Here is an 8,757-nt window from a genome sequence, read left to right as displayed (position 1 = left end):
TTTTGGTGGATGATGAACGGTTTGTGGGGAGAATTGAGGGATGGTGAGTTTTGGGGTGTAAGCTTGCTCCAGACTCCAGGAGATCAGGCAACCAAAGCACCCTGGGAAGCCATCACTAGGGGCTAAAGGTGAGTGTGGTCTAGGGCAGGGCCTACAAGGACAGCCTAGGGCAGCCTGGTTAAACATTCATCTTCACAGTCATAAATGTGAGGCCCGAGCACAGCCATGTGGCCATATACACAGATGAGCACACACGGGACTGTGTACAGAGAAACGACTCATGAAGGCAGCAAAGGAGTTCATTTGAGCTTCCTGTGTCACAAAAGCTTTCCACGTGTTTGTCCCAAAGGTTAGAAATAGGAACTCGGCCGGGCAGTGGTGGTGCACGCCTTTAATCCCAGCACTTGGGAGGCAGAGGCAGGCAGATTTCTGAGTTCGAAGCCAGCCTGGTCTACAGAGTGAGTTCCAAGACAGCCCGGGCTATAAGAGAAACCCTGTCTCAAAACAAAACAAAACAAAACAAAACAAAACAAAACAAAACAAAACAAAAAAACAAAAAAGAAAAAAAAAAAGAAATAGGAACTCGTGGGCAGGGCAGTGGTGATGTACGTTAAATCCCAGCACATGAAAGGCAGAAGCAGGTGGATCTCTGTGAGTTTGAAGTCAGCCTGGTCTACAGAGTGAGTTCCAGGACAGCCAGGGCTACACAGAGAAACCCTGTCTTGAAAAACAAACAAACAAAAACAAAACAAAGAGGAACACTAACAGGCAGGATGGATCTGGGGAAAGATAACCCCTAAAAGAGCCTCCTCAGGGAGGTGAGGAGGAGGCTCTCCAAAGTTCAGTGTAGGGGATGTGGTGTGGCTCAGTGGCCAAGCCCTTGCCTGGTGAGTTAGCTGAGTTCTCTACAGGGGCCAGAGCCAGCAGTGTAGATATACAGAGAAAGGGGAGCCACTAGATTGGCTTACATGGTATAGTCTGCGTAGTCTCGGTGTGGCTGGCTCACACTGGATAGACAGGCTGAGGACCCTGGAGCTGCTCCGTCCGTCCGTAAGGCTGGTTGCCTTAGGAGTTGCAATCTATTGCCAAATGCCTGGAGGCAGTGGATGCCAGAGCAGAGCTTCCTCATTGATGGTTTAGCCAGCCCTGTGAGTGTCCTGCAAGCTTTACCTGTACATGAAGGCAGTGACCAACTCCAATAGGACCTGCTATGGGGGAGCTGAGGATGGTGGGTCACACCTGCATACCGGAAATCGGAGGCAGGAGAACCACTGAAGGCTCCAGGGCAGTTGGAGCTACAGAATGAGAGCCTGTTGACAGGCAGAGAGACAGGCAGACAGGCAGACAGGCAGAGAGACAGGCAGACTCACTCATAGAGATAGAGAGAGGGAGAGGGGGAGGGGAAGAGGAGGGGGAGGAGAAAGAGAGAGGGAGAAAGGGAGAGAAAGAGAGAAAGAGCTTGCTATATAGGTCACTGTGACATCAAGAAAAGAACGTTTCAACTAAAGAACCTATGTGTTTGTGTCTGTTTTCATTCAGACACATTTGAGATGTGTGTGTGTGTGTGTGTGTGTAGTTGCCAGATGGCCCAGCAAGTAAAAAGACTTGAAATAGTTTGTCTAGGTGACACAGCTGGTAGGAGCCCTTTTCATCTGCTGATGCAAAAAAGAACTCTAAGAAACACATTTATGAAGTGTAAACAGACTGATGTCCAGAATCTTGAAAAGTTCTCTTTGACCTCTCCAAGCTGACAGTACATGTGTACCCCTAATAATAACATTTTTAAAAAATATTTATGTGTAAGGATGCTATGTATGCATGTTTGTCTGTGTACTACATGTATGCTTGATGTCTTCAGAGGTCAGAAGAAGAGTTACAGATGGTTGTGAGCAGCAATGTCCATGCTCGAGATCAAACCTGGGCCCTCTGACAGAGCAGCCAGTGCTCTTAACCACTGAGCCATCTCTTCGGCTTGTAACAACAGGTTTTAAACACAAGTGTGTATTTTGATGGAAGCCTGAATTCTGGAGGGGCTGCTAGGGGTAGAGTCCAGGCACCCTACATGCTAAGTTCCCTCTGGGTCTGAAAGCTCTATCCTTAACCTTGAAATAGTTTGTCTAGGTGACACAGATGGCTTGAGCCCTTTTCATCTGCTGATGCAAAAAAGAACTCTAAGAAACACATTTATGAAGAGTAAACAGGCCTGATTTCAAGACCAATTAGAATGTGTCTTGATTGGGAAAATGAATACCCAGACAAGCACAGCCCGACCATGGCTAAAAGCACAGCCTGACTAAAAGGATGGGGCTTCATCCCTGGTGTCAGCATCTCCTCTGCAGATACATACAGACACACAGACACACAAACGACACACAACACAGACACACACACAGAGACACACAACACAGACATACAACACACACACAGACACACAGACACACAGACATATAGACATGGATACACAACACACACAGACACACACAGACACACAAAACACCACAGACACACACACAAACATATACACACACAGATACACAGACACATATACACAGACACATACACACACAAACACACACATGAACACACAAACATACACACATACACACATGGACCCCCTGTAGTGGACCATTGGTAGAGGCTGATTTCCAAGCAGCTGTGAGCAGGTGACACTCTTGAATCACAAGTGTGTGACATAACTCAACTCGGTGCCAGGAATTCTCCCAGTACCGTCAACATTTCAGATTCCCATGGCAATCAGTAAAACGCAAGGTTTAGAAAGATTATTCAAACACCAGCGGTTTTTGAATATTTATTATCTAGCACTTAACATATGAAACTTGGTGTTTTCTTCAAGGGACAGTTGGCAGAACAGCTTTAGGGAAGCAGATCGCGCAAACTCAGTGGTATCATTCCCAGCTGTGTGGTTGACGATGCCCGAAGCATGCCACAGCCCAAACCACCTCATGACAGAAGGTTCTAGCTCTCTATGACCTAGAGGAAGAATGCCAGGGAAAGACTGCTGCTCGGAGCTTTATGGCTCAGTCAACAGAGGGACACAGGTACACCTGACGGATCCTAAAAGCTACCTGAGGAACAGCTAACTCAAACGTCCAAGCACATGGATGGACAAACCAGATGTGGCACCCACATTTTATGCACAAGAGATTCCGACCCATGCTGTGTGACTTTCGATCAGTTTGTTTTCAGTTTGTTTTTGTTTTCCGTTGTTTTTGTTTCATTTTTAGATCTTAAAAATTTTTTTATGTGTATGATTGCCCAAATGTCTGTGTAGTATATACCTGCAGTGCTCTCTGGGGCAAGAAGAGGGCATCATCTCCCTAGGGATGGGAGTTACAGATGGTTTTAAGCTGCCATGTGGGTACTAAGAATCGAACTGAGGTCCACTGGGGTTGAGGGTGGGGGGAAGATAGTGGAGGGGGTGCGTCAAGTCAGGATTTCTCTGTCTAGCCCTGGCTGTCCTGGAACTCACTCGGTAGACCAGGCTGGCCTCAAACTTGAGATCTGCTTGCCTCTACCTCTCAAGAACTGGGATTAAGGGTGTACCTACCACACTCTTAGCCTGTGCTTGGGACTCAATTTTTTTAAAACAAGAACAAAAAGGTTGTCACAGAAAGACAAATTGCACTATGACAGGAAAGAGATGTAGCAAGTGGGGTATCTGGGGCTGTTGTCCAATGAGTGTGAGGTTCTGGAAGTGAGGGCTGGAGAGATGGCTGAATGGTTAAAAACACCTGCTCTTCTTCCAGAGGACCTGAGTTAGTACCCAGCTCCATGTCAGGTGGTTCACAACTACCTGTAAATGCAGCTCTAGGGAATCTGACTCTCAATTTTGGCTCCTTGAAGGCACCTGCACACATATATACAGACACATAAAAAGTTCTAAAAAGGGGGGGGGGGGTGAGCCAGTATTTAAGACCCCAAATGGAAGGCTGCTGACTGAATTCTGAGAAGTACTCACTAGGGTGTAAGCAACAAGAACTAGGAAGGAAGACAGCACAGTCATCCTTCACAGGACTCAGACTCAAGCATCCTCAGATCAAAAGCATCTTTTTAAATCCAGTCCACGTGGCACAGCCTATAAATCCTAGCTGTCAGAAACAGACAGATAAGTATCTTTTGATACCTCGGATTTTATTAAATAACAATAAATTGCACAACTACACCAGCAGTGTAGCTATTTACCACCTAGTCCCAAGTTCCCCTGACAGCTGGCCATCGGTAATCTCAGCTAGTAAAGCTGATGGAGAACATGGTACACGTTACACGGTAATGCACACGTATGACAGAGTGGCAACAAAGGGTTAAAGATGCTCTTCTGGCGGGGGGAGAGCTGCTACTGATGCAGAGTAGCAGGCAAGATACTCACAACACAGATGTGGCTGTGCTCAGAGCTGTGGTGGGGCTACAGTGTGTCAAGCTGGGCTGCAGAAGTTCAGGACCATTGAGATGAGTGTGGGACTAGGTCAAGACAAACGGATGGATGACGAATGGATGATGGATGAGTAAAGGATGACGAATGGATGATGAATTGATGAAGGACGGATGGATGACGGATGGACAGAGGACAGATGGGTGAGCAAATGGATGAATGATAAACGGATGACAGAGGGATCAAAAGTTAGATGGACGGACAGATGACCAGATGATGATAGATGGACAGACGGATGGATAGACAGATAGACGAATGACCAATAGATGATGGATGGATGGATGGATGGATGGATGGGTGAATGGATGGGTGAATGGATGGACAGATGGATGGATGGGTGAATGGATGGACAGGTGATGGAAAGATGGATGGCAGTTGTAGTTGGAATACCAGCAGATCTTGCCATGCTTAACTGAAGCCCCTGGGACAGTTGGGAGTTCTCCATCAGTCCCTTCACACAGGCAGTGAGATGACGGTTTGGTGAGGAAATCACTAGCACAGTGTCCAGTGTCTTCATTAAAGAAGGCTGGGGATGAACACCGCTCAGTTGGTAGAATCTGTCTAGCACGCATGAGGTTGATGCCCAGCACATAAACCAGGTGTGGTGATGCATACCTGTGATCCTAGCACTCTGGGCGGGGCTGCGGGGGGGCGGGAGGCCGAAGGGTCAGAACTTCAAGGCCATCCTCCGCTATACAGTGAGTTACAGACTAGCCTGAGACCTTGTCTTAAACACACACACACACACACACACACACACACACACAGAGAGAGAGAGAGAGAGAGAGAGAGAGAGAGAGAGAGAGAGAGAGAGAGGAGACAGAGACAGAGAGACAGAGAGAGAGAGAGAGAGAGAGAGAGAGAGAATAACAATAATAACGACAACAACAACAAAAAACCCCTAAGGAAATTGGAATAAATTAATTGTGCTCTTCCGGTAATACCAATGTTCTCAGATTATAAATGTACACACACCAATGCCAGGAAAATACTGTATCCCTAGGCCACACCCCAACTGCCTTATTGAGAATGACTGCAGAGAGGGAGGGGCACTGGGGTAAACAAAGATGTGTGCAGGGCCTTTGTGCTACAGGAGGGAGGCCCCTCTGCTCTGGAATTAGGGAGGAAGCCACATGCACATCCTACACTCACCAGTGTCTGGTCTGTGTGGAATGGAAACGTTAGCAAAGGACGCCCAAGTTCAGTAGCTCTGGTGGCCAAGCACCTGATTTTCCCTTTCCACATGGCTTCCATTTCCTGCCCCAGAAGAGCTGTAAGGGAGCTTTCGCAGACAGACAGGAAACACTGAGGGGCCTGGCTGGGGACGGAAGCCAGGAAGGGTCAAATTGGAGGTGACACAGCTCAGCTGTGGTTGCCTAAAGCAGAGGGTTAATGTTTCTGCTTTAATATCAGGTGCCAATTGGTCCACTCAACCAGGCAGGTGTCATGTCGGACCCCGCCCCATTTGGTTTCACTTCTTCCGAGTTAGGCAACACATCTATTTTCAGGCCCGAGTCCAAAAATCAAGGCCACGGTGTCACTATATAGTGTTCTAATAAGTCCAGCAGTCGCTCTGCTGGCTTGGTATTTCAGGGAAATCAGGTTCAGAGCAGTAATTTCTGGCTATGATAATGAGCCACAGAGATTGCTTTCAGGGCCCTGACTCAATATCGGGAGGTCACATTCCAGCCCTCTGTGATGGATGGGTCCAGGCCTGCTATTATCTTCACGAGATGAGGCACACTACTTTAATTGACCAGCCGCATCCCTACCTCGACAAACACAGGAAGGCTTCCTCCATTAGGCACTGATGGATCGAAGCAGGGCGGGGAAAAGAGACTGTAATTTTCTCTGTGGGTCAAATTCATCGAATGTACTTTCTTTTCAAAAAACGATTGCTATTTATTTCCTAGCACGGTGATGGAGCGTCTCCTTCTGCCCGCTCGTTCTTTCTTTTTAAAAGTTATCTAATGATTTGGCGGGGAATCCTGCAATTTATGTGTCAGGGAAAATGTCACGCTTTGAAGCCACACTCCAGCACTGAGACAAGTTGCCAGTAATTACCATGAGCCCCACTCCTCTCTGGGGCAGAGCATTGCTCCATCAAGCACGGCTTCCACCCTGGAGAGCCGTGTTTGAGACAGCCTCCATGGTTTCTCAAATCAAAATCTGCCCTGGAGATGTAACAACATGCCAACCTTTAACTCAAAATCGAACATCGATGTTAATCTTCGGGGTTCATCAGAATGGGAGAAACCCTCTCCACTCTCATATCTCCTACCCCCACCCCAGTTCCCCCCACATGCCTGGTTCTGCCTCCTGTCGATACCTTGGGCTTTGCCAATCAGTGGCTGAGGCTTCTGGGCTCCCACTGGGTACCATGTCTCCTGCCCACCCCACAATTGCTTCTTGCTATAAACATACCTACCCCACCCCCCATTTCACAGGACTGGGAGGTAGTGAGAATCTACACTAGCTGATAAAAGGCTTTTGCTCTGTTGTGGTGCTGGGAATACAAATGCAATGTCTCCTACAAGCCAGGAAAAGATAGGCTGTTTCTTTCGATTTTTTGGAGACAGAGTTTGACTATGCAGACCTTTAACTCATAGAGATCCCCCTGCCTTTCTATACCTATGCCTACTGAGCGCTGGGATTAAAGGTGCACACCACTATACATGGCTGGAAAAGGAGGCTTGCTAACAGGACCCACACAAGCCTTGGAGCTAGGCATGGGGGAATCAGGTCCAGCCTGGACTTCATGGTGAGATTCTTTCTCAAATACAAAACAACAAAACACAAAACAATACTTTATGGTGACTGGTTGAATTCTTGCAGGGAGCCCAGGAGGTGGAAACTTTCGGGATACTTCCCAGATGTTACTAGTTTCCAGGCGCTGCCTGAGGCAAGTCACTGGTATTTGTGACTCATTCAGTAGAGGAGACCCTCTGCTCAAATCCTCCTGCATTCAGAATGCACACAGGACAGGAGAGGCCCATCCCACCCCCTCCCCACTCCAGCTCAGGCTCCTAATCTCTGTCCTCCCACACCTGCGTTTAGGGGAGGCTGAACCTTTGCCTCCTTGCCAGGGCCTTGGTACCCCACTGGGTTACAGGGACCTGGGGGATCTGGCAGCCATTTCCTTGAAAACAGAAGCATCGATCAGCCAGCGAGCATCAGGGAAAGCAAATGACTGCATTTTGCGCCAACAGAAATGTGAGCTATCAAGAGAAATTGGGTTGGGGCATTTATATCTGTCACACAGAGACTGGCAGTCTCCCAGTCTCCAAGGAGCTTTATGACACAATTGACAATGGTATTAATGTTATCTTTTTAATCTGAGTAATTGTGACATGTCAGCATTGAAAGATTAGGTTCACTCAGGAACCCCTGTGCCCCTATGACCATGGCAATGGCACAGAACCGTGCCTGGGAGACTAGAGCCTCAAAAGGGCTTTCCATGGAAATCAGAAGCAAGGTAAGCTCAGGACAGAAAGCTAGGAGTGAAGGCTGGCAGCTCCTGAGTGGCCTTGGCCCGGACACTGGGGGATGGGCATCAAGACCACAGGCTCTTCCCTCAGTATCAAGATAAAGTTTAGGACAAACAAGTCTTGCTCAGGACGCACAGATGACTGAGCCAGCACACTCCAAGCAAGGAATTTGGTGTCCGTGTAGAACAGGCAAGCTGGCTACCAGACTGGTCCCTTACCGAGTGGAGCAAAGGTTAATTAAACACATCTCGAACTCTGTTCCTGCCTGGATCTTTCCGAGTGCTGAGGAGAAATGAAGCATGAAGCTGCAAAGAATCCGGGCCGAGGCCGACTCAGGAGCTGCCTGCCTCCTTAGCTTTCCACTCAAGCTCCCAAAAGCCTCCTGGGCAGCTGGCTCTGGTCTGTCCACCATCCTCCTCTGGAAAGGGACAGAATTCACCTCTCTATCCTGGCCTTCTGGCTTCCACCCTGCCCCACTTCCTTCATCCAAGAGCAGCCCCTGCAGGGAAGCCTGAAAGGGCCACACTGGAGACAGCCAGGCTGCTTTCATTAAGGAGCCAGAGGCAGCTCCCCGGGGGCAGCCCAGTCTTGATTAAAACCAGACTTTCACAAGTGCCTTCCCTGGGTTCTCAAAGGTCATGGGGTCTGCAAATCCATGTCAGTTTCTGCAGCTCCCAATTCGCATTCTGAACACTCCAGGTCTTAAGTGGGTTCCAATCATCAATGAGAAACTGCAAACTGACATTTCCAACCATTGAAAGAAATAAGTTTATTCTCAGCAAACACCAGTTTCCATTGAAGGTGGTAGGGGAGGAAAGT

Source organism: Grammomys surdaster, unplaced genomic scaffold, assembly GCF_004785775.1.
Source record: "Grammomys surdaster isolate TR1022 unplaced genomic scaffold, NIH_TR_1.0 125767, whole genome shotgun sequence".
NCBI lineage: Eukaryota > Metazoa > Chordata > Mammalia > Rodentia > Muridae > Grammomys > Grammomys surdaster.
This window is presented reverse-complemented; position numbering follows the sequence as displayed.